Below are 27,350 nucleotides of genomic sequence, written 5' to 3' on the forward strand. Positions count from 1 at the left end.
ATCAGTAAAAAGAAAAAGAAAAAAAAGAAGAAGAAGAAGAATCTGTGCACAAAATCTAGGAGAGTAAAACATCTGTGCAGGTTTTGGACAGATTTATTCAGAGGTTGTTGAGTTGGCTGATGAATAGAGTACTGAGGTGCAAAAGTTCTTTTTCGCTGGGACTACAAGGAGGCCCGAGGGAATTGAGAAAGAATCGGACAGAGGTGTGGCTAAATACATTGCATGAAATCTGTTGTGCCTTTCTCAGGGTCTTGGTTCAGCCCTGACCTGTAGGAAAGACATTCACTTGACTTTATGAGTTCAGGTAGATTCCAAGGATATCACAGTTTTCTGCCTTGTGGGGCTCACTTCTGTCAAGAGCTGAACCATGATTCCCTGTACAGAATTCAGTCAGTCACTGTCCCAGTCCTGCAGCACTGGATAGAATCTTCTTTCCAGACTGTTAAGAGACCATTTCTTCTAATTCTTTTGTGATTTTTTGTTGTTGTTGTTGTTCTTTGTAAAGAATATCAGAATATCTTTCAGCATGCCTGGCTGTACCTTTGAGCAGTTTTACTCATCAAACAACTTGCCTTAGCCTATTGTTTACTCAGCTTCTGCATTTATTTTCCTGCAGACTGAGAACTCACACTCCAATTCAGAACGCATCTTAGGGGTATGTTCAGCATTGCATCCTCAATAGATTAAAGATGGTACAATGGTTGGATTAGTTGGATTTTAGAGATTGGAATACTTGAGTTCAAATCTTAATGCAGATTTCCTCTCTGACCTTGAATAAATCACACATAATCTCAGGCTCCATTTCCTTGCCTTCAAGATGGAGGTGACTAGTGCTTTCCGCTTGACAGGCTAGAACTGTGAAGATTGTGAGGTATTTCTGTAATGAAATCCATGAGTATACATATATTCACACCTATTCACAGCCTAATGAACAGGGAGATGCAGATGGAGTCTGCTTTCTCTGTCAGCTCTGCAAATATAGGTTTAGAAGCAACATAATAGATTTGTCTTTGTAAACACCCTTCCAAGTATCTCAGAATATATTCACACTCTTTTACACTGTGACAGGCAAAGATAAAATCTTAGTGCTCCTTGTGCAGACACGGCAAGTTTTCATATATTTTATGAAAGAAGCATTTGTCAAATCTGGCCTAAAAATTGAATTATTAAGCAAATGCATGACAAGTAAGGGGGAGAGGTCCAGCAAATGAGCCTTGAGGAGCTAAAGTTCACATTTGGTAATATAAGGTAAATGCTTGAATGGTTTCATTTTATCCTGCTTCTACAAACAGTGATTTATTGTTCTTCCCTTGCTTCTCCTTGTCAATGACAAATAAAGAGTTGAAAGATTAAAATGTATCTTAAGAGCTTCAATTCAGTACAAAATTACACTTCAAGGCAATGGAAGACCACTAAATTCTTTTCACTAAGATATTTTTTTATTCTACTATTATTCAGTATTACATGCTCAGAAATTGTATGTTTGGGATGGGGAAAAACAGTCCTAAAATGAAAATTAATAATTTAAAGAAAAAAAGAAAAGGTTTTCTAGTAGTTAAAAGGATGTCCTTTTCTGCTTTAGATTTTTCATTACCATGGTCAAATTTCATAATCCATACTGTCTTGACAGCATGTTCTTTAGGTTCTCAGAAATTGCTGTGGTTTACCAATACCATTTTTTATCAGTACATTCCAACTTCACAAAATGCACTTGGCTGAGTACAGGCTGAAATGGGCACTAGCTGTAAAATACTGATTTTTCTCTCATCTCAGAGCAACTTGGCTCTATAATCTGACATGCTGGACGTTCCCTAGCCCTATGACGGGAAGAATTTTGGGGATGCTGCAAATCTTCTGTTTATTGAACTTAGGGATTTATAAGACTACATTTTCTTCCTTTACCGTTATTATAAAAGCTTATAAAGTTAAAAAGACATGAAAAGCATCAATGGTCTCCATTGTTCCACAGATGTATTAGCATTCAGTACAGTTCATCATCCCCCAAAATGTTCAAGTAACATATTAGATGTTTCTCAAAAGGGAATACGTTATTTTATTCTATCATTTTCATGTGTTGCTGGGTATGCAATGAGGAGGAGTGCTTTCTGAATTACTGAACTGAATCACAAAAAAATTCACTGCATCTCTCAAAATATGATTAAAATGACATGGAATTTCTTTTCCAGGTTGATCTTTCCAATGAATTATGATCTTTTTAAATTGGCTTGGATTTTGGCTGCTTTATAGTATACAGAGGAGACTGTTATCAAGAAGTGTGAGAGGAGTATTTGTATCTTTCACAGCAGTGTTAAAAGTCTTTGTTAGTCATAAGAGCAATATTATCAGTTGATATCAAAAGCCAAAATCTTTTTGCCTTATTTGCATGAGCAGTCCATTTTTGAAGCTAGCATGAATATTGTTACGAAAATGCAAGCACAGTCTTGCCTGCAGGTCAAGCAAGTGAAAAAATAATACCTCAATAGACATAAAATATATAAAATGTCCTACTTTAGAAAATTTTGCTATGTAGAAATGTTAATCTTCCACACCATTACTGCAGCAATTTTACTACAGTATGACCAGCGGAAAAAGGCCATAGTGGAGGTCACCAATTTTGAGTCAGAGGTAATTAGCATCTGTAGCTGTGCCAAAAAAGAGTCCAAGGTAGGTTTAGTCTCAAGAGACAAGATAATCTGCAGGGTTTCTTTTTCTCTCTGTCAATTCGAGCATTTCTGTTTGTGTCTACATGTTGCTACGTGATTCAATCTTCTTCTATATATACAGGTCCCCATACATACATAGGTTTCATAATGAAACATCTTAAATTCATGGAGAAAAATTCATGGTGCTTCTTCTTTGTCTAGAATTTACAAAATTTCACCATGTTACCCACAAATATGCAGCAAAATCCTGTTCTCAAAGACAACAAAAAATTGTATTTATTTCAGGAGAAGAATTAGTTTACAAAACTATTTACTAGTTCTGAAAATTACTGGATGTCTTTCTAGCTTCCAGTTTCTGTTCTCAATTCTACTAAGCCTAATTTATATGATCTTGTTATTTTAAGAAAATCCATAATATCAAACTGATGTATGTGATACATAATGTATAAGATACAGACTTGTCTGTGTTGGTATCTTTAACTGCAATTTGTATTAATCTTTGGAGAACATGAGTTTACCTAATTATCTAGTACTTCCTAACATCTGAATCAATTTTACCTAAGGATAGGTAGGTGTTAGATGCAAGCAGCCTAGTTGCTCTACTTGTTTACACAGGCAGTCTATAAAATTTGCCACTTTCAGTTAATTTTTCATGCAGTGATGTCTGAATACACAAAAAAAAAGAAAAAGATAAAGCTAAATTCTAAATCTATAGTTAGACAGCTGTGCAAACTATTCTGGACTTCTTTTATTGTCACCCAGAAAATATTTGCATAACTCTTTGCAAGAAGACTTAGCAGAAGTTTTAGGGTATGTCCAATTCTTCTCGTTCCCAAGACAAGCATGGTTAATGCACTTCTAGACATAGAGTGCATGCACAGAAACAAAAAGATATCAACATGTGGATTAGTTATGTTAATTTCCAACTTGTAGCAAAGCATTTACTTGAATCACCATAGGGAATGCAAGTCACATCCCAAATGGAATTTAAAAAAAAACAACAACCAACAAACAAAAAACAGAGCTTGGAATGGCAGATACAGCTTCTAGGTAGTTTACGATATGCTTATAAAGATTACTGAATAAAATAGACACTAATTAGATTATTTGTGTCTGTTCATTGATTAAACTTTATTTGAGTCAGTTTTATGCAATGATTTTCTCACCTCACTTTTCATATTGGCATAAGGATTTACCATGCTGTGTGAAAAAACATGTGCTTTTTCTTAATCTGATTATTGGAAGCCATTCCTGTTGACATTTCATATCATGGTAACAGGTGGGTACACTAAAGATTTGTGTATTTTCAACCTTAATTTGTTTATGAAAACCATTGCTATTTTTAATTTGGATTATTTGGATTGACTTTCCAGTATAGAAAACATCACAATGACTATCTGGTAATATTAAAGGGAATATTTTGTCCCATTTTCTAGACATCTGTTGTAACCTGTACAGATATGTGACTGTGAGGAAAAAGATTCATATTTTTAACAAATACAATTTTTCTACACCTTGCAACCAAACAATCACAGATAAGTTCTTCCAATATGAGAAACTTCATCTCCTGCTCAATGAATACTCTTAGAATGCTTTGCATCACAGAGTTACTTGCTAGTATGTTCCCAAAGCGTTGAAAATTCATCATTTAAATGTGGGATACCACAACTACCACAAGAAAATGACAGGGGTGATCCTAATGAGTTGTGAGGATATTCTGGATGGTTCTCATAGGCTACTACAAACTCAAAATGAAAAGAAATGTCTTCTGAGCATTTTTGTTTTATTCTACCCTACTAGGGGTTGCTGTCTTCTACAGTAATAAGAAAACTTGCCTACAAATCCATGATTTTTTACAGTAAGAGGTGCTTTTCTACTACCCTGGATAAACTTACGGCTTGGTCTGTGGGGCATGAACCTGGAGCTGTGATTTATTTCCGATAAGTGCTTTTCTTAAACTGCAGGACTTACATTTTTATTTTGCTTTCTGGCATCTTCACCCCTTTACTATTTTTTTTCATATACTTTAGTGCATGAAGTCAGTGGAAAACAAAGAAATGTTGGAAATGTTACCGATGTTGTCAGTCTCTCTTTAGAGAACTATATACGCATAGCTTTTAAATTTAATGCACTATTTCTGCTGAATGTCATATTGCCTGACTTTCTCCAGATAAGACTACCCAAGTATGGCAGATTTAGACAAATATTCTTCTCATCTGGACCAAGTGATTGAGAATGATGCAAGTGGCACTGATAGATCTAAAACCCCCGGACACGTTACCTGTGCAAATGAAAGTGATATACAAGTGCAGCTATCTAGCAGCACCCGTTCGAATGCAAACATCCTATGCCAGACTACAAATCAGAAAAGGCAGATCTCACTTTAAGATCTGTGCAAGGTAAACTGATATATGACCTGAGACATACATTGTGCTTTATAATATGCAGTGATCTGTCGTAGAGTTGATGAAGGGTTTTGCATTGAATGGGAATCACCTTACAATGACTGATTGTATTCTTTCATCTCAAAATGTTTGATTACCCTTCAAGGACTCATCTTTGACGTCTTTCTCATACATGCAGAGCAGACATATTTGACTACCTTGTCTCTAGTTGCAGTCCTGAGGAGGAAAACAATGAATAGTTCACAACTATAAAAGCCAGAGAGGAATTTTATTTGCCTTCCTATTCGTTGCAAAATGATTGTGGAACCTTGCCATTTGAAGCATTCTTATACAGTGTTTAATTTTAATGTTCTTAGACTAAATTTAAGTATCTCTGCCAAACTAGTACAAGATGCTTCTTTTGGGGGCAAGTTTCTTCCAGAAAAAAATAATTGCTTAAGACTGTGGAGCACAGAGTGCACATGAACCAAGCAACTGTGTTGCCTGAGAGTAAAGCCTGGTATTACTCTCTATAGGAACATCTAAACTAGATGAATCTACTCTCTGAACTCGTGATGTAACTGACAGCATAGAAGATGTGATTTTTCAGTCAAGGTAAATATCTTCAGCTTGCATGGAAAAGGAGATATAGTTCATTAAAGATATAGCATGTGTATAGCTGCAGTGAAGACTTGTGTGCTTGCGTGTTCTTTCACCTTCTTCTTCATGCACATAACTGAAAGTCTGCTGGAGATCATCCAAAAGCTTGCGTGACCTTCAGACATATCCTTAAAGAGATACAGTGGTAAAATAGACTGTAATTATGTCCACAAACAAGTAGGCATAAAAAGAAATCATGCAGCAAAATAATCATCATAGCTGTAAATAAAGCCAAAAGAGATTCTCAAATACATGAAAAATATATTAAAGTCTATATTTGAGATTTTTTATCTCTTTTTGTAAAAGTCTACCTTCTTTTTTTCAGTCACCAAAATATCACCAGTGTCCTGGAGGTCACTCTCTCTTCCCAGAGTGAGGGTATCAACCGATTCCTCTGCAACATTAGACTTGAAGCATTTGCCTTATTCTCATCATTTCCAACTCTCAGATATTTGTAAGTTTTTAAAACCTCATGTCTTGACAGCTGTAGCCAAAAATGCACAAAACTTCTGTGAATGTTCTTATATCCCACCTTAGAAACTCACTGAAAACCACTGTGGATTAAGTCCTTTGTGCATTTAGAAGCTGTGCTGTTGAATTCTGACCACAGGCCAGTGCAAATACTGGCTCTTTCTTTGGATTTGGCTTAGGTCCTTAACATTGCTTTCCATTTCTAGCAAGAAAGGGCTGGATTGCCTGAAAGTTGTGGAATCTTGCCAATTGCAGGCTAATGAATGTTGCAGCTATGCTCTGTAATTAAGAAACAGAAGATTGCAATTCCATTTTCTAAAAATTCTGCCAAGGTTATTTTCCTATTATTATAACAGAAGGAAGGAATGGGTTGGCAACCTTTCTTGAAAATGTATTCACACTTTGTTTTTAAATAATGTAAATTTGTAATAGGTTTTATGCAATAGAAAAATAACCATCAAAAGATGCCAATATAGGCTGAAACTAAATAAATTGTCGTGTTATCAGAAAGGAGATAGCATAACCTATCCTGGATCTGGCAGTAACTGTAATTTCTATACAGTAACACTTTTTGTGCAACTTCCACAAAAAACTGAGCTCCGTGAAAAGGAACAAATAGATAGCCTGAACTTACTGACCTGATTGGTCAATTTCACCTTTGGCAGTGTTGCCATATTTTGTCTATTGCCTTTTTAAAAAGCCCTGTGTTCTGCGTGTGACAAAGACTGTGTATATTAATAACTTAATTATACCTCTTCCGACCCAAATTATTTTAATTACTGCAATCACAGTAGTATAGCACCTGCAATTCAAAGTAATCAACTGTTCTTGGATTACAAAAATAAGTGTTCATATGAAATATTAAATAGGGTGAAACTTTTGCTTGTGGTCTGTCAAGAAGTCAGCTGTGAGATGACCTACTCTATGCAGGCCTTTCTGCATTTCTTGAAAGAAATGGTTTGGAAGGAATCATCATTAAGTGGCGCTGTATGATGTTACGTCGAGATTCGAATAGACCATGTACATTTGTGTGTTAACTGAATATGCTCTATGTAGCTCTAGCCTTGCCAGAAGAACCAAAAAGAAAATGAATGTGGAATGAATTTATAAGTTGAATGCAATGTAAGCTTGAATTTTAGCAATTTTCCAACCTATAATAAATCCAAGAATGAAAATGAAAAGTCATTCTTCACGGGAGAAATGCCAAAATAATTAGATTAACAGTATCTGTAAAAAAGCTAGGCATCTCCTGCCTCAAAGACATTTCAGAACATATGCTTGTCAGCTCACTGATGAACTTGGTGCTGAGAGATCTGGCTGTTTATAAGAAGCTGCACGAACCTCTGTGACTCTTGATGGACCAGAAGAATGCTGAAAAAGACTAAGCAAGCCTAAAAATGAAGTATGGCTCCCTGACTGACTTAAATGAACTCTAAAGTACCTAAGTAATTGCTGAAGAATTTAAAGAATGTTTAAAATTGATAACTTGATATATGTTAAGGGTTTTCCCACATGGATGGTATAAAACAGAGTTTTCATTCTAGAAGAATGGAAATTAGTATTGATTGGAATTATCTATCTCCATAAAGGAGCGATTTCTATGAAGAAATCAGAATACTGAAGGCAAACTGAACCCTGGCCTTTATAATAGTTAAGTTTTAAAAGTGTCCAAATATATTACTGAGGAATTTCTCAGCTTAAATATCTTCCTTTGTGACAGAGAACTGGAACAGCAAAGCAGCTGTCAGCCTGAAAAGCGATCAGTTTCCTACAACATATGCTTCGTGACATGTAGAAAGTGGTACAGAAAATAAACATCATGTAGGTCTTCCAAACTGAGAGAACATGCAATACAGAAATACATACTGGTTAAGTAGATTTGTCTAAACTGTTAGTGAAGCTAAAGTTTTTCATAAAGCTCCATTCAGGCTCCTTACTCAAAATACTTTGAAGGCTGCTACTGCCTTTGGAGACTGCTTCGAAACAAAGTAAGAATAATGTTCAATATACAAGATGTTTCAAGTTTTCATTTTGCTATGACATTTGGGAAAAAAAAAACACAACATTTAACTAAAATCAGAGTTTAAGGGGCCAGAGATTTTGGAAAAAAGTATTTAATTTTGACAGAATGAAATGTTTTTTCAACTTTAAATGTGTTTTGTTTCTCACATTTGTATTTCAGTAGGAAACAAAACTAACATCTTTGTATGGGCATATTCAAAACAGATTTTCTCTGTTCAATAACTACACAAAATCAGAAACCCCAAATTAAAGATGTTTATACGGACTGCTGCTGAGAGCTATGCAGTGTTGACAGGGTTTAAACTAAAATTTCCTCCTAGTATAGATGATACCAAGCCCCATTAGACTATGATTATAAGTAAATTCAAAGTAAAACTATTTTACTATTAAATTTTAATCTTTGTTTCAGTGTAATCATGATAACCATCTTAATTTGTTAAGAAAATTGACATAAATAAAAAGCAAAACTTATTTCTAGTTGGATTATAAATATCTGTGAGCCATAGTAAAAGAATCTCTAATTCTTCAAAAGAAGGCTTCTACTTTTCTGTTTATTTACTGATGGTGCCAACTGCACATTAGGAAAAAGTTGATTTCCCTCATTTTTATAAACTCCTTTAAAGTATTGGAAGGTCTCAGTGAGGTCTCCATACAGCCTTCTCTTCTACAGGCTAAACATGCCCCATCTCAACTTTGTTTTCAGAAAAGGCCTTTTTATTTTTGCAAGTCAAATGCGTGTTCTTATGCCACTAGTTGGTTTCCAAGGAACCACTTCTGCCTAAACTCTTTAAGAAGTTCTTGTCTAGAAATCAAATCAGAACCAAGTATAACAACCTTTTCAGTAGTCTGGTATTGACACCAATAGCAGGTCAGTGCATTAGTGTAATTTTAAAGTAGGATCACAGCTGGTAAGTGAATTCTGCAGTACTTTCCATTTCTTGTAAACAGTATGTATTATCTCAGAGTGCATACAGACAGCAGTAATGCACAGGAGAAGTACAAGGAGAAATTGCTTTTTCTGAAATGTGGCATGCTAGTGAACTGAAACACTGGATACAAAGGGCTTTCCAGAGGTAGCATTGCCTCAGCTGTGGCAGGCATTAGCAGAGTAACTTGGAGAACAGTGTGCTTTTCACTGCATGTAGAAATCATCGTATTACAGAAGTCTGCAGCCTGCTTCTGCTCTCTCAAGCACAAAACTCAATAGCACAGTTTTAACTTTTGATCGTTATGTATTAATCAGATGCTTAAAAAAATGTATTTGTGTTGTGACCTCTATTTTAAAAAAGCAAATGAGAATGTGTGGAGTGTTCAGTCCGTATTCAATCTGCTAGAAATCTAAATATTATCAGAACTTCATAGATTACCAGTGCGTATTTTCTGCCTCTGGGTTAAAGGAACCAGTATAAACTGTTTCTTCTAAATTAAAAGAATATGCAGCAGTTTGGATGCAAGAATGGTATAAATACATAAATAGTGTGTCTAATTATGCCTATGAACATTTGCAATCTGTTGGACAATTTATTTGTGGACTAATTTCACATAGCTGTATGTGCATAGCACATCCTAGAGGTGTACTTAAGGATCTTGAAAAAAAATTGTATTTAACAAGAAAGGGCTTAAGACAACAGGTGTTGCGTTGTTACAGTGTGCTGTGAGCATTGCATTGCTTTCAGACTTCTCAGACTACCTCCAATTTTCAGTACTCTGGGTTTGGGTGTTGATAGATGGTTGTTTGTTTTTTGTTTTTTGTTTTTTTAAAAAAGCATAACAATAGATAGTGTATTTCTAGTTTATGATTTTCTGCTCTCCCTTTCATTCAGGCATGTTGCACTTGACTGATTGCTTATCAGTGTTCCATAAGGGACCCACTAGTATGTGCTCAGCAGGCCTTGATCAAATATTGGTATCCAAGGGCCAGGTAAGAGCTCTTGGTACAACTTCTCCTTCCTTTTACTGCGTGATCAAAAAAGAATCTCTTAAGCTTTCTGCCTCCAATTTCTAACTGTAAAATGGGGGGAAAAAATGAAGTTTACATCGTGAAAAACGCACCAGAGTACTAAGATTAAAGTATTCTGTTCAGAATATTCTGGCCCTGTTGACTTCAGCATGAGTTATACAGTCACTATGGAAGCTATACAGAAATAACCGTAGTATTGATGTGCTATTAAATAGCAATATTTTAAAGGGTAAATTTTGACAGAATTGTAATGAAAATGGATATCTAAGAAAAATCTTCAACTTTCCAACAGCATAGTAAACTCAAATATTAATTAATAAATGTAGTATTAGTAGAAGCAGCTTCTGAGTAAGTATCTCTAATACACTAACTTTCAAATTACAGATTGTTTACTTAACGTATTTCATTGCCAGTAAAACTTTCTTTTAAATAGAAGTTTATAAAGCAAATTATCCAACTGTGAAATTGGAAGCACAACTGTTTCAGCCCATCTGAAATTTTTTTTAACTATTCCCCCATAGTAATCTGCACTTGCCTTTATAGTGCCTACAACTGAAAAGGATTATCTAGTCAGAATACATCAGTATATAATAAATGTGCTTCATTTCTTCCTCAGTCCTTAAAGCTGACAGCCAGAATGAATGTTTGTCTCCACATTGGCACCACTGGTACTTTTGCAGAGACTATTTCATGGTCCATTGGACCCTAAAGGACATTGTTTTTAAAGGCGTATTATCAAAAGGAATGAAGCATACCATCAGAGTGCATATCAGCATGTATTATTAAACTTAAGGGCAATAGTATTGCTTGGTTGATATTGTAAGGCACTCTAGTCAAAGTGTATTAAAACTAATCTTTATGGTTCTCAATATTTATAATGTTTTATGTCTAACTAGTAAATACAGGACAGGAAAGGTACTTGCAGTTATCCTATAGCTTTGAAAGAAGAAAAGTGCTTTATAAACAAAGTAATTTATCATCCTTTCTGTATCTATAGAAAAAATACTATTACAGCTGCAGTTATACTAATGGGCTTCCTATACAGTGCCACATTAATTAGCTGTCTGAGTAGCACAACTCTGAATCTTATTTTGCTGATTTATGAAAAAAATACTGCAGTCCTTTAAAAATATGGAATAATATCTTGAAGTAATAACCTTTTTCAGAAATATCTACTGAGCAGCTCATCATCATTTTCTGAATCTCAGAGGTTGGGAGCTCATCAGAATATTCACTGGTCAAATCACAGCTATGGTATGATTGTGTGGGCAGTGCCCAATTTGATACAGATTACAGCAACATTCATTGGGTTAGATGCTGCATAATCCTGACAATTTAACTGTCAGATAAATTGCTGCAGTTATAGCACATGAGCAGGCCCATAAGCTTATCATATTAATATTATGAAAATACAACACCAAAAACTAATAACATTCTTTGAGACATCTGGACAGAAGCAAAATCTAATCTTGTCTAAAAGATCTCCATTAGCAGTAATCATTCTGTAATACGATCAACATATTCTTGTCAAAGCAGATAGTACTGTGCAGTGTTAGTAAAACTGATTAAACATGGTATGCTGTTCTAAAATAAACCTTCAACTTCAAGGATCGGGGTCTGCTGATTACACTGGATTTGTTGTTTAAAACACATCCAGGCCATTTTCAAAATAACTTCTTCTAGTGATTTATTCTCAGTAAGGGATAAATATACAGTAGTAGAAAGGAAATCAAATGGACAAGTCAGGCAATATAAAATTTGAACAGCTGAAGGAAGATGAAAAAAACTTGTGAGAAGTGTTGAGCCCTTATTACAATAATCTTTCACTTCCTCCCAGAAAAAAAATTAGATTTATTCATCTTTTCATTGTGGTGCCCTATGATCCAATTTCACGATCAACGAAAATTCCTTCAAGGATGCTCATTCTTACAGCTGAAGGATAAATGCATCATGAGCACATCAGGCTGTCTACCTCTTTGTTAAAAAGACCTTGCCCTCTGGGCTAAGCCTTTGCAAGTGATGGCTGATTTGCTGCTAGTTTGTTTTGTAAGATATGGTTTGTGTTCCTTGCAAGTACAGAACTTAATGAAAGTAAATGAAGAGTAAAAGCCTGACATCAAGCACCATGCATTTTTTCTCCATGTGGTTGCTGTGAGTCAGGGAAGTTCTATGGATAATGATCAACATCAATGCAAAAGAGCTAAAATTAAGTACTGAGAGTGCACATGAATGTTTTGGTGGTTTTGGTTGGTTTTTTGTTTGTTTGTTTGTTTGTTTCTGTTAGTTTGTTTAATAAATATTTTTATTTAGATAAGACTTCCATAACATCTCCATCTACTCTGCCACAGACATGCATTCACCTGCCTAAGGAGCTCACAGATTCTAATTGAAATCATAGCTGGCAAAAAAAAATCTACAACTGTGAACTCTCTTTTAGGGTTGTAAACAGATCCAGATAGATCTCTGGAGATTTAGACTGCAACGTCCCCATTCCTTAAGGTTGAGTGGAGTGTTGACAGGCTGTAATTACAGCCTGTGAGTGTTTGCAATGGCTGGAAAATTACTAAGTACCTTAACTGGCAGCAGCTATGTTTCTGTAGAGAAGGAAAATGTACAACTAAGTTGCAGCAGATAAGGATAGTGATTCCTGTTTTGCTGATTGGGGAAGCTGAGCTGCAGATCCTCTGTATATGCAGATCTAGAACAGGAAATGAAGGCTACGCATACTGGGAGAGACTTTGCAGGGAAATAGATTTTTTCTTGGAGCTGCAACGTGTTGTGTTGCATTTCAGGACAGAACAAGATGGACACATCAGTGCACCTGTAGCTGGATGAGCAAAAATGCTTTCCTCTGTATGATGAAGGAACTGAGTTAGTGAACAACTTTGTTATCTTAAAACTGAAAAAGTTTCTAAGATGATTTGGAGGCTTTATGTTGTCAGAGTTTCAAGACAAGGTGGAAAGAGCAATTTAGGAAACTTGAAAATAATTTTATGGTGAGGACATGGAGGAGCAGACAGAAGCTCAAGAAGAGAGAACAAAGTGGTATACTCAATGGCAGATGATTCAAATAAGGTCAAAAACATAGTTTTGAATAAAATACCCACCCCTAATGAAGGGTCCTATTCCGAAGTACATGTGAAATTATTTATTTACTTATTTATGATGTAGAGACAAAGGCAGCAACTATCAGACAGACAAATAATGTGTTTTCAACATGCTTTTTGTATTTTCCTTAACGTCGCCATTTTGAAGTGAACCATTTTTTTTATTCTATTGATGAAAGGACAGTTATTTCATCATATAAAGTATTTCCCAATATTTATCCTTGTAAAGTGAAAAATAGAGCTAAGCGTTGGAAGGTCTCAGGAAATTAAGTTTAGTTTCTACTGGCATGACCTTGTCTAACAGGATGGGCATCTGTATCATGATATTATAGCGTCCTCATGAGAGAGATGCCTCACTTTTACAGCAGGAGAGCTGCTTTCAAGGTGAAGGATGTTCAATGTTAAATCATAAATTTAACAAGCCTACTCTGTCAAAACAAACAAATCCAATTTTACAGTAAAAATTGTACGCTGAGTATCTGGGCTTCTGAAATGGAGATGGGCTGGTGATAAATGAGATCAGGGCAATAGATGTCAGATCCTCTGAATTATATGTGCTAGACTGAAAGTAGTACTAGACACACAATGAAGTAAAAGGAAATGAGAGTGCACTCACTTACAGGAATAACTTTTAAATACCTTTCACTTTGTGTGGATGGCAGTGCCTTCATTTTTTCTCAATCATTGCCCTTACATTGTCTCATGGAAGGTTATGGGGTTTGCTGATCAACTTCAAGTTATTCCTGGGCCTATTCTCGCACTTTACAAGGAGTATGAAGACATCCATTGCCCAGGCTCCCCTGTGCCATCTGCCTGATTCACCTTGCAGACAAGTCCTTGCTCAGGCTTCAGGAGGAACCAATATTAATGTCTGAATCCATCAAATTACTTTTTAAACAATTTTTTCCTGATGAGGTAGCCCTTAAAAAGTTATCTTCACGGGGTGCATCATTTAAACATGATTTCAAAGCAGAAATAATGCTTCAGTAATATCTTATTAGAACCAATATCTCACTCTGTAATGAAATCTTATCTCCATCTACATGAATGAATAGAAAGGAACAAAGCTGCTCAAATGCTGAAGATCAAATGCTTTGATTTCTTTTCAGTTCGTGCCACACAATATTTCCCCCCTTATTGAAGCAATATATTTCAGGGGAATTACAATTTATGTAAAATGAACAATGTCTTAAAATATCGCTATTTTTTGAAGACTTTCACTGAGAGAACTAATGCACTGATGTTTCACTGAAAGAAGCTGAAGCAGAAGTTAAACTGAGAAAGTGCTGCATGTCAAATATCATCCTTTCTTGTACAAAAAATAATATCGCTGGATTTGATAGATATGCATTATAAATACATGGGAGCAGATTTATATATTTCATTTGAAAATTTTAGCATAGGTATAAATTTGGTAAAATATGTGTTCTCAGAGATATTACATTGCACTGTACTCCATATGTTTGTTAATGATTGCATTTCATGTGGTCTTCTGATTTATAGCTACCCAGAGATGCGTGTGCTTGGAAAGATGGGAAGCATGCACTCACTGGCACAAATGATGGGTGGTTCTGGAGATAAAGCTCTCTCGGGAATAAAATGTTAGTTTGCTGCTGTGGTGCAAACTGTATTATTGAGAAAAAAATTACTTTTTTATTTAATTATCATCATAAATATTGCAATCCACAGTCTATTTGCAGTTGTTCTTGGTAAGTTTATATTAATTTTTTTCATTATTTATTTTAGGTCTTCTAAAAAAATGATTCAGAAATCTTTTATACATTTTCACAGGATAGGCAGATGTTCAAAAAATGCAACGAACTTAACACACTGACTCAAAAAATGTAGTTATTATCTCTTGCATATCTACATAGGACTTCTTGCACTACACAGTTTGGCATTTAGAATCATAGAATCCTTAGATTTGGAAGGGACCTCTGAAGACCATCTGGTCCAACTCCCCTGCAATGAACAGGGGCACCACAGCTAGATCAGTTGCCTTATCCAGCCTTACCTTGAAAGTCTTTAGGGATGGGGCTTCGACCACAGCACTACGTAACCTGTTCCAGTGCCTCACCACCCTCACTGTTAAGACTTTTTCCTTATATCTAACCTAAATCTACCCTCACAGAATCACAGAATCACAGAATTGTAGGGGTTGGAAGGGACCTCTAGAGATCATCGAGACCAACCCCCCTGCCAAAGCAGGTTCCCTACACCAGGTCGCACAGGTAGGCGTCCAGGCGAGACTTGAATATCTCCAGAGAAGGAGACTCCACAACCTCCCTGGTGCCTGAAGCCATTTTCCCTTGTTCTATTTGCATACTTCTAAAAATCAAAGTGATGTGGGTAAGTTTCGTGCTTAGTTTAAGACCCTTTATAGAACCAAGGTGTTAACAGGTTTACCAAGCTTCATATTACTTTTTATACTAGTTACTGTTATGTTGTCATCTGAGGGACCATTTCCAATAAGAATACTCCAACCCATGTTATGTTTGAATGGAAAGGAGTTAGAATTTGCATATAACCCTCTCTGTAAAAACATATTTTCTCGTGAAAACATCTTGTAGCATGCATGATTTTTTAATGTAGCTTTCTCTGAAGTCACTTAAAAGACAGCCATTGACTCCTACGGGAACCAGAATCAACTCCACAGTATGCGACTGGATGTCTTACATTTAACTATGTGGCATGACTTCTTTTTCTACCTCACATAAGGTGAGGGTCTCACACCTAAGGAATAGGGGATCACCAAGGCCATGGTGGAAGAGGAAGAAACGGGCCATGGCCTGCACTGAGAGCAGCTGCAGAGTCAGGGTGGGTTGTGCTGGGCAGCAGCAACTGGTGTGCAACCAGGAGAAAGCATCTTAATGAGGTTACTGCAAAGCAACGTGGAGGTTTGGGAGAAATGGCTGTGGGCTGGCCCTAAGTGCACCAGCTTTTAGTGCTTTATTAATATTCATTTAACAGTGTTTATTTCTGTCTATCAAAGGAAATAGGATGCACTTCACATTCAAGGGATGCCTGCTGCCAGAATTTTGTTTAAGACTTTTTTTCTTACTTTGACATTTGAATGTATTGCAGTTAGAAAAAAGTTAACAAGCTTGATTGTAATGAAAATAATTTTAATGAATATATCAACTGAGTGCAATTAGAATCTAAATACATAAATAATATGCCATCCTAATTAGAAGTAAAGTGAGTTTTTGGAGAGTATGCTTACTAATTTTTTTTTTGGGGGGTGTTGTTTGGTTGTCTCTTTTGTCGTTATTTTTAAAGATTAAATGAAAATGCAGGCTGCTCCTTGCTGAGAAAAGAGTATAAAAGGTTTCTTTGTTGTTTTTTTTTTATTGTTGACTGGTCTTTTTGCTTAGGAATCAGCAGATACACTATATTCTTGGTTATCTTTCATCTTCTCATTTTTTTTAAATAGTTTGTATACCTTATCTTCATTAATGCTCCAACTACTTGAATTTGTTGATATAAATTACAGCAGTAAGTCACTGTTTCTTAACTGGTAAGTAATTGAACTGATTCAGTATATTATATTCAGGCAGTGTTCCATTTTTAGGCCTAATCCTGCAGTAAGCTGTGCAGGAATCTGTATGTGACAGGAGGGAGAGAACAAAGGAGAAGGGAGAAGATCACCTCTTGCAGAGCTGTATAGGGGGGTTTGTCTGAACTGACCTTACGTCAAGATTGTTAGCTGCTGCAGAATTTACATCAGTGCATTGGAGATCACCACGCAGGAGCATGCTCTGGTTCAATTATTGTATTGCAGGGCACAGACTCTTAGAATCGCCTTCTTTACATACCTGTGGAATCTGTGGAATTTAGTGCAAGCATAAAGGTTATAAGTCATTTAAAGTGATTTTAAGGCTTTTGCCAGTGTACCACTATCTGCTTTGTATAAAAGCACTGCACAAATGTGCTAGTAGATCTAGATACCAAAAATCAGAATCTTAGAAGACTGTAAAATATATTAGCTTCTGACCAGAATATATTTCATTCAGTGGATGGTGAGGCCCTGGCACTGCTGCCCAGGGAGCTGTGGATGCCCCATACATGGAGGTACTCAAGGCCAGACTGGATGGGGCCCTGGATAGCCTGAGCTGGTGGGGGGCAGCCAGCTTTTGGCAGGGGGATGGGAATTGAATCCTTCCGACTCAACCCATTCTGTGATTCTGTGAATAATGTAAGTACAGAGTCTGCTAAGTTGCCGAAGGAAGAGTTGAATTACATTGGCTGTCTATAAGTACTTTTATTTCTGTTCATGAAATTGTAAAGCAAAAGGAAAAGAAAGGAATAGCCTGAAATCAAAATTAATAGTAGTAATAATGAATAGTAGGTGCTGCGGGAGTTTGCACTTCACACAGTAAACAGCTATGTGCTTTCTGTGAGGAGACCTCAAAATGAAGTCTTGCTCTTCCATTGGAGCAAAAAACTGATAAATTGCACCCACTGCTCTGAAACTCATCTCTAGGTTTTCTCCTTGAATATTCAAATCAATTCATGCAAAAGGATGTAAAAGATTATCAAAAGTAATGATCTTATATTAAAGACCTTATTGATACTGCAGAAAAACTCTTGGCTTTTCCTATTCACAGGGAGTGACAGTGAGTGCCTGAGGACATTCCCTGCTGGGAATGGGGACAGTGCACTGTACTCATGCTGTAGTTCTCCCTAGCAGCTCTGCCTATGCAAAGCAGCTTAGCTGGAATACAATTCATGTAAATAATAATTTGTCATTAAAGCCAAAGTAGAGAAAGCTAAGGTTAAATGAAAAGCATTTAAGCTCTTATCAGAATAACCATACATATTTTTCATGTTGGAAAAGCATGTTTAGACATTGAGTAACTTATGTATTTAGTTTCCATTGTGAACTGTAAGCGCAGACAGATTTGATTAAAAAAAAAACCATCTGCTGACTAGGTTCATCATTTTTCTCCTGAAGTAATGACTACATATTCACCCTCTCCTCCATCACCAGCAATCTGCACGGCTTCTCCTGCATTCCTACGCAAAGTGACAGTGCAAGTTGTTCTACTTATTATTCTTGTATCGCCAACACCGCGCCTGTCTTTTTTAATGATGTATGGCCTTACCTTAGTAGTGGCTAATCTCATGATGGACTAGCTCCTTGCAGGTTACAGGCACCATTTCTGTGTCTCTAGCCAGCAGCACTTGGTGATGAATGTCTTGGGTATCCTCCTGTCGCCCATGCTGACTATGTGCACACATACTGCAGTCTGAAATTACAGCTATAGCTTCAAAAAGAGCAGTTTTCTGGCAAGGCACTCTTTGGCATCCTGTGTGCTTTGCTCACCAATTAGACCATTTCTAAAAAGAATAATTCATGAGAGCAACAGAATTGGAGGGTGGCTCCTGGATGAATACAGTGAAGTTCCTCAAGTGAGAAGTGAACCCATGCTCTAAACTTACGTGTCTCAACAGAGTCAGGTAAAAGCCCAGGCTGCCTTATTATGGTTCAGCTACTAACTTTGACATGTTGAAACAACATTTTACTGGTACATGGCCAGTTAGTTTGAAAAGAAACTCCATATAACTGAGGTAACAGATTTTTTTCTAAAATACTGATGAATGACTGTACTGAGAACTAACTACAACGTAAGCTTTATAACAGGATAGAAATAGTAAATCTGACTTAGATTTCACAGGAAAATAATTAACTTTTCCAGTAATTTAGAGCACTTAGATATGTTCAGCCTGGAATCTTAGTTGGTAACTAAATAACAATATTACTAAAAGTGATTCAACATAATTTACAAACCTGAAATATACTGCTTAAAGAAAGAGTGTCTGGTCATAAGGCATACTGGAAAATAGTCCTCAGCATTCACTATCACAATATGCACAATGTTTTGTTTTTAATAAAAATACACTTCTGCATACTGATCTCCTGCTGGCCTGCTACTCACCCTGGCCAGTGTGCCACCTGTTTCATTATGGTGTTACTGCTTCCAGCCAAGCACTGTGATGTACTTCTGTTATCCTTTTTTGCTGAGTGTTTTCAATTTTATGGCCAGTTTATGCCCTGATGACTCTTGAGTTTTTGTTGTAAACACTTGCTGTTGGGAATACAAAATACTGTTTTTCTTGTGCACTTACCAGCTTAGAAATCAGGACTCCACTACTGCAGGTATTAAATGAAGGTATCCTGAACCTCCCCTCTTCCTGAAAGCAATCGTACTGTGTCTCAGTGCCCATTTTTCCATGGAGCTCGCAGCTGCTGCTGCAGTTCTTTTCACATCACTTGTGCTCTGAAAGGGGGACCTCTGTGCTTAAATTTCCAGGTAAGAAAAAACAAAGAAAGAACAGTGAGCTTTTGCAGCCATCTGTGTGAACTTGGAGAAAGTGTTTAAAGATGTTTGGTATGATTGTTTCTTAATGGAAATAGGGTGTATCACTTCAGTCTCTGAGATGCAGGAATGCTGACAGCGCTTGTACCCCAAGGAAAGTCAGCAGATAATTTCTGTTAATGGAATTATTTCAGGATCATTCTTTTCCAGAACTCTTTTATAATCAACAGTTTATGAATATTGATACTGATGCTTCAGCTTATGGTTGTATCCTACAGTACTTACTTTTCTAGTACAATTCTATTAAGCAAATAACAAGATCAAGAGAAAACAAAAATAACTGACAGTGTTTGGGTATCTGCTTAAGAATGTATCCAAGTCTAGCAGTCAAACATAACTGCAAAATCTTAAAACTGAAATTTTGCCCTTGTAATACTACTGTTTAAAATTTCATTTCACAAATGATGTGAGATCTCAACATGAGTGGTTCTTTTTTCTGTTTTCTTTGTTTGCTTTTTTTGTTTGCTTTTTTGGAGGGGGAGGGTGGAGAGGGAAGAGTTTATAACTGCTGAGAAGATTCGAGGTGCAGCAGAAAAAAAAAGTAATTGCTGAATTCTATCTTGGCTCAGTCCTTTCTCAGGACTGCATTGGTTAATCTTGTTATTAACTCACAGTTTATTGACCCTTCCTCAGTTTGCTATAGTGGTATGCCTTGCTCACAAAGATATATTTTGTGATTGTATATGTAGCAGAATTGTAACATTCCTTGTTACTAATTATTATACTTGGAATCTGCTAATCACAAAGTGAAAGTTTTATTGCCCAAACTGAGCATGAATAAGTGCTGCCTGCAAAGTGTAGCAGAACAGAATTGACTTGGCTGAAATAATGTCCATATTGCTTTGGATTTATTTATTATTTATTTATTTTATTTACTCTGTTGTTGTTAGATAACTCCTAATGTTTGAAGAACACAATTTCATTCTCTAGAAGTTTCTCTAGAAACTATTTGACTAAAGGCATTTACTTCATTTTAGTTGCATTATCCTTTTGGCTGAATTTTGTGGGTTTGAATATAAGTTTAATACTTTTTTTTTTTTATGAAATCCATTTAAAATACTCCAAACAATATTGAATATGCAGGTATTCTTAAATGGAATTTTAAAATTTATTGTGTTTGAATTTATTTTTATATACTTTGTACTCTTACTGAAGCAGTTCATTGATCCAACTGCCTCACTTAAAGGTTTGTGCTGAAAATTTCCTTGCAATCCATAATGTATAAGGGCTTTGTAGAATTTTGCTCATATGCATTTTAAATAAGAATTACATCTGAGACTTTCCCAGTCATTCATGTATAGCTTATAAATAGTGAAAATAATTATTCTTAATGGGGTGTTTTCTCAGATTTAGCTATCAGTTCTTTCCTCTGGCATTTTCTACATCTGGCCTTTTTTGTACCTCATTTCTTTTTCATTGGATACTCTTTTTGTGCAGTACTGTTTCCCCTGCGATCACCCAAACTCAAAACTTGAAACTTTCAATGTGAAACTTTAATGTAAATTATTCTTTTTTGTTAGGAGAGAACAGGGCTTCATTTAAATTAAGATTTGTGGAATTGGTTCTTCTATTTTATTGCATTTTATGCTGAGGGTTTTTTGTTTTCATAGAGTAAATAAGGACTGCAACAATGGAATTTAAATCTTTCAGAAATCTGCTGAAGACAGCAGTATAGAGCGCAGTTCTCTTCTGATTTAATGACTTAGAAAACCGCTTTCAATTCTCATTCTGTAATGGCTTGATGGAGGAGCTCAGAAAGAGACAAGACAGTCAGACTGGAGGACGTGTACAGAGCTAAACCAACAGAGACTGAGCATTTTCAATTCACAGTGTTACAAAGCTGCTGCTACTTATGTTCCCATGACAAGTTCAGGCAAGGAAGGTTGTAAAATCACATTCCTTTCAGGTTTATTATGGTTCATACTTCCCAAAGACCGCTGGGATATTAGATTCAGACAGACACGGTAGAAGAGAAGTCCTGAAATAAATCATTCATTTCTCTATGTGATATAAAAAGAGTTTCTCTGGAGGCTGAGCAAAAAAGGCCTCTATAATGTAATGGGGATACAATGCAGAGGTCTCTGCGTGTCTGTAAGCTGTAACCCAGTATGTAGAAAACATTTTACCCTTTATCAGACAGTTACTGAACAACAGATCCTGTATTTTTTTCTTCTCTGTTACAATCCTTTGGACCTCCAACACCAGGAAAGTCATTTATTTCTTCTTTCCTGAAGTAAACATCCAGAAATCAATACTGTTTCTTTCAGCTCTTCATAGGAGCTATATTCTATCCCAAGTCCCTTTAAAGATACGAATGCCAATAGCGTGACTACTTTTCTGCTTTGAACGTAAGTATTACATCTGTGTTGTGGACTACATGGAAAAAACCTCCTGAGCACTCTTTATTTTGAATGTATTTGAAAGAAATAGATGCAATCTGTCTGCAACCAATCAATTCTCAAAACTGCATATAAATAACACAATACTGTTCTGTGATACTAACAATATAGCCTTTACAGATTAATGTATTCATGTCTTTGCAAACAACTCTATTTATGGCCAACCCAATTACTTTAAGAGCTCATTAATCTGAGATCTATACTGTTAGATGGGAAGTTTAGAGTTGTCTTTAGAATCAGCTACTCATCTCCATTATTTTGGACAAATACAATCAGAGCTCCCAAGGATCAAATATGCAACTGATACAGATTTACAATTAGATCATTGCTTCTATCAGTAGTGGAGATGGTGAATGTTAAGAGAGCATAGGAATTGAAAGCTTGAGAGCATTTTCAGAGCCTACTGGGGGAGCCATCTCATTTTCTGAATTTCCCAGCCACAGAGATAAAGCTGCTGAAGTCACATTGCCAGATTTTCCTGGCTGTAAGCCCCCTTTTCAAAAACTTCAGTAAATATTTCAGATTAAAACAACAACAATAACAAAAAAAAACGAACACTTGCCACATGCATAAACACAAAATACATGAGGAATTGATGTGAAAGGAGTCAGGCTGGAAGCTTTCCTTTATGGTTGCTTCTTACTCCACTCTGGAGAAATGGTCACCTCAGCCAACAGAAGATGATTATCTGCTGTTTTCTGTGCAGAACACTTATATTTTAGCTTAAAAAAATAACAATAATGTGAAAAGTATTTTCTTTTGAATCTTCACAGTGAGGAATAAATTAATGAAACTTCATATAGTTGTTTGTATTCTTAATTGTAATAACATTTATAAACAATCTTGACTACTTAAAAATATGTATAGAGGAAACAGCCTTAAAAAATCTGTGGTCTAGATCCTTCCTGAAGTTTTTACAATGAATATATCAAAATCAATATAATTTTTATTATATTTTATGTCTCTCTGAATTTGTTCAGTATTCATTTCTAACATGAAAACTAGAATAATTCTACCAGTTGGTTTAATGCTATGGTCAGGTTCACATTAAATGTAATGTCTCTGATGGCAGTTGTAAGTGGGGAAACTGAGTCTTGACCCAAAGGGATAATGCAGTCAGTATATATGTGCAAATAAACTGAAAAGTACTCTAGCAACACATGCACACTCATACTGCAAACCACATCGCACAGTTCTTGCAGCGAGTCAGATCACACACAAAAGGCTCTGGAGTTTTTTTTGGTAAAGCCATAACCAGTCCTGTCAGACACCAGTAGCTTCATTTGACAGCCATAATGTTCCTACTTTGTCATGATTTGGGACAGCATTGCTCCAGTGGCTAGTAAACATGACAATGAATTGTAACAGCAATTGAAAAGAACTGGATGTAGAGATGATTAAAATAGCAAGCTAAAAATGTGAGAGAAATCAGTGTATATTTAACAATACCTTGTAAAAGCCATCCTCACATATTGCTGAGCTGTCACAAGCTTCTTACAAGCAGTGACATTTTAAGAAAAGCCCTGTCCAACCCTATTTCTAATTACTCTGCAGAATGCTTGCTTTTCCCTTTGCCCTTTTCAATCAGACTGGCATTAATAAAAGAGGGATAATAGTGAAAAATGTACAATAGAAGAAGGATGAAAGTTTGTAATCCCAGTTTCTAATGATTTCTCTATAAAAGAAAGTCTCTTATACATTCTATATTATTTATAGAATATAAATATTATACATTATACATTCTGTATTATTTTTTAAAATTCTTGGATTTCTCATTGGCCACATTAGCAGTTCAGTGTTCTCCCATAGGAATATGATCAATAGGGTTCTGGAGACAATCAGTAAATGTGTCTTGTTGAACAGGATGATTTTCAGAGGCCCCTACCAATCTCAACCATTCTGTGTTTCTATGATATGTGGACTGTTGAAAGAGAGAATTTAATTGAACATGCCCAACATTAATGACAAATAAATAATTATCATTTTAGAATAAAATGTTCCCTTTCCATTTAAATTTCACAAATGACAAAAATTTTGTAGTTTAAGTAACCTCCATATATGATGATCTTTCAAAGCGTTGAGTTCTTTAAAAAGATTGTAATATCTTGAAATGTTTCACTTTGAAGGAAAATTTGCCCTAGAATAAATCATGTCATTTGATGTAATTATACAGAACCAGTGCTTACTGTTATTATCTGATTATTAACCTCCACATGAGCTATTTACATCTCAGTCTTGAGTAATCAGCATAATGATTACCTGCCTGTTGTGGTAATAATTAGGTAGAAAAGCCAGCAACAAAATAATGAGATTTTTAATATTCTTTTTAGCTCAACTGTAACAAGCATGGAGAGTAATAGTGGGTCTTGAATATAATTCAATTGAGATTGATCTTTAAAATGTCTGATTTTCTTCACTTAGCTATTTTTATCAAGGGGAAACTAAAAATTTTTAGGAGCAAAGTAAACTAAAAGGTCTCATTGTAACGTGTAGGACTGGCGTGCTTCACTTTGTTGCATGCCAGAAGATTACTGACATTTGAGCTGTGCTCATGCCAGTATTCATATGCATGCTTAATGCCATAGGCTACCCAGTAGGTCCAGTAGGTCCTCATTGGTGTGAAATGTCACCCTTCTTATTCAGTTGGTGGCACTGCTGCAATTTGCACCAAATAACCGGTAGCAACAAAAAAACATTTTTGTAATCAATAAATTCAATCATCTCAGATTTTTTCCAGCCACCTGAATTTGCAGGTGTACAATGTTTATTCTGATGAATCAGAATAATATTATATAGGGATGAGGCTGGTTGCAGCGTGGTCTCCAAAGTAACGTGACAGAGTTTTGCTGGCTATGGGCATTGGAAACTAAATTCATTAATGCTCTAAGAAATTTACTGTGAGTTACTAATACTGTAAATGTGCTAGTACAGCATATGGAGCTAATCTGAAAATACTGAAGCATGAGCTCATTTTCACTTGAGTAGTCCTGTGGGACTACCATCTCAAATTCATCTGGAATCCTGCAGCTGGTATATGTTTTGGAGGATTACCTGTAAGTGTTGCTTTCGCCAGTGTATTAAACCATTGCTGTGTTGCATTAATGTTCTGAAATTAATCCCAAATTACAGATTTTTCACTGTGTTATATTATATTCTGCTTTTTTTGCTTGAATTGGCATTTTGATGAGCATATAATACACCATAAATGGCAAAGCACCTATGTAAAAGACTTGCTTTTATAATACCTGCATTCTGATTGTTTTCTCTGAGCTTCCTGCATTTTGTTTGAAGTTAACTACCATAAACTACTTTTCATCTGAAGGCAAGTCAAAGAAACATCTTCAAGTCACATTGAGGATACGTACAGAAAGACTTTTATCTCCATTTTGATAATGAGGTACCCTGATCATGCAAATAGTTGGCACTATTTGCTTCCTTTTTTTAAGAAGTAATCTTTATATATGCCTTCCTTCCTTTCCATCTTTCTGTCTTTCTTTCTGTCTTTCTTTTCTGGGAAAACTAGCTTCATCTAAATCAGTTTTTAACTCATACCTCACATTTTCCTTTAATGCTTCAAACATATTTACGTTGCTTAATTGTATTTCTGTTTAAAATCTCCCATTGCTCTTGATGAGTTCAGGTTTACGGATTATAGTATATTCATGCTAGTTATTTACAAATATTTTCTATGTGCAGGCAAAAAAGCATATACTAAACATTAATAAATTATGACATAATCTTTAAAATCAAAATCTTTGTTGCACTAGAACATCTTCCTGAAGGAAAAGGTTGAAAAACAAGCTATCCATGGATTAATAATATGAAGGCTTTAGTATTCTTACTTGATTTTGACTGTGGCATTGAACTTTTGAAACATTGATTGCTTCTGATCATTTTCCAGCTCTGCTCTGAGTCTTCTCTTTCATCAGTGCTCTGAATGCTGGATGGAACACTCAGCAAGTCCAATACAAGTTCTCCCCTGAAAGTTTTCTCATCTGGTTTTGTTCTGTCTTTGTGTAATTTCATTTGAGTATTAAATGTTCATGTGTTTCATTTCTATGCAGATGGGCGTTTGGGGATGTTTTGGTTTTCTAGTGGTGAATAGTATTGAAAGCCTCAGCTCTGCAGTAATAGCATCAGCAGTTTGTGATAATTACAGCATAGCTAGTGAGGCCTATCCAGAGGTTATTGCATGACTGAGGCCAAAAGGAGGAACAGAAGTTATTTGATGTATACATTAAGGAATATGCACCACCAGATCTATTATAAAGTCCTCTGATGCTGCAAATCTAACTTTACAAGTATGAGTAATTTATTGACGATAACGGACCTGCTTGTGTCTACTCCAGACTAAATGTTTGCTTTTTCTGGAATGAAAGTTTATGTCTATGTCCTCAGTCACAGTGTGGTTCCTTGGAAGAACATCATAACACGCCTTTCATTTGTCAGAATAGCAATCCTTGCATAAGCCCTTTATCAGAAGAGCTATGTCTTTGAACAGAAGGGAGTTGCATCTTCTCCTTTTCATGGATGCATGTTTTATAACCATGATTAAACCCTCTGTTAGTGTTTTTTAAGCAAAGCAGATATAGTTTTCCTCAATGAAGAAAAAATACGGGACTCTAGGAATGAGTTTAAAGGATATCATTGTCTATGATGTGTGAAATCTTGGAGAAGAGAGAGGAGGCAAAAGATGGGAGTAACAGTTTTTATTTCTTAACCCTATTTTTTTTTAAACATGTAATTAAAGGTGAAAATGCTTACAGACAAGATTATGCTCCACCAAAGCCTCAGTAGATTGAAATGAAGATGTGCTAATATCTAAGATTATTTTTGAATACTTTTTTTTTTTTTTTTCTTCAAGTATTACTCTGTCAGCTAAATATAGTTCAGACTTTTACATTTTTATAGACCATGTGAGTTCCCTGCAGGCACACTGTCTCTGCAGTGATTTATATAGTTAGAATTATAGGGGATGATAAGCATTTGCTGTTCAATAGTGTAGTTAATGCTCAGCCCCTCGGGTAACAGAGCAGTGAAGCATTTACTACTCAGTGGTAGTTCTGCAACAATCAGCAGCAGTGTGACTCTATCACAGTAAATTTACATCGATACACTTCATCCTCAGGGAATTGAGCATTCACTCAGCATAGCCTAGGGAAAACAACTAGAATGGACCTTTTCCAGTTCTTTTGGGTGGCACAGCGGGAAAAGTTTATTAGTGTAGCTGAATCAGAAACAGAAATCACAGATGGTATGACATGAATATTATCTAACTTTTATTTTCTCTCCTTCCTCCCCCCC

This window comes from Meleagris gallopavo, chromosome 11 (genome assembly GCF_000146605.3).
Source record: "Meleagris gallopavo isolate NT-WF06-2002-E0010 breed Aviagen turkey brand Nicholas breeding stock chromosome 11, Turkey_5.1, whole genome shotgun sequence".
In the NCBI taxonomy this organism is placed as follows: domain Eukaryota; kingdom Metazoa; phylum Chordata; class Aves; order Galliformes; family Phasianidae; genus Meleagris; species Meleagris gallopavo.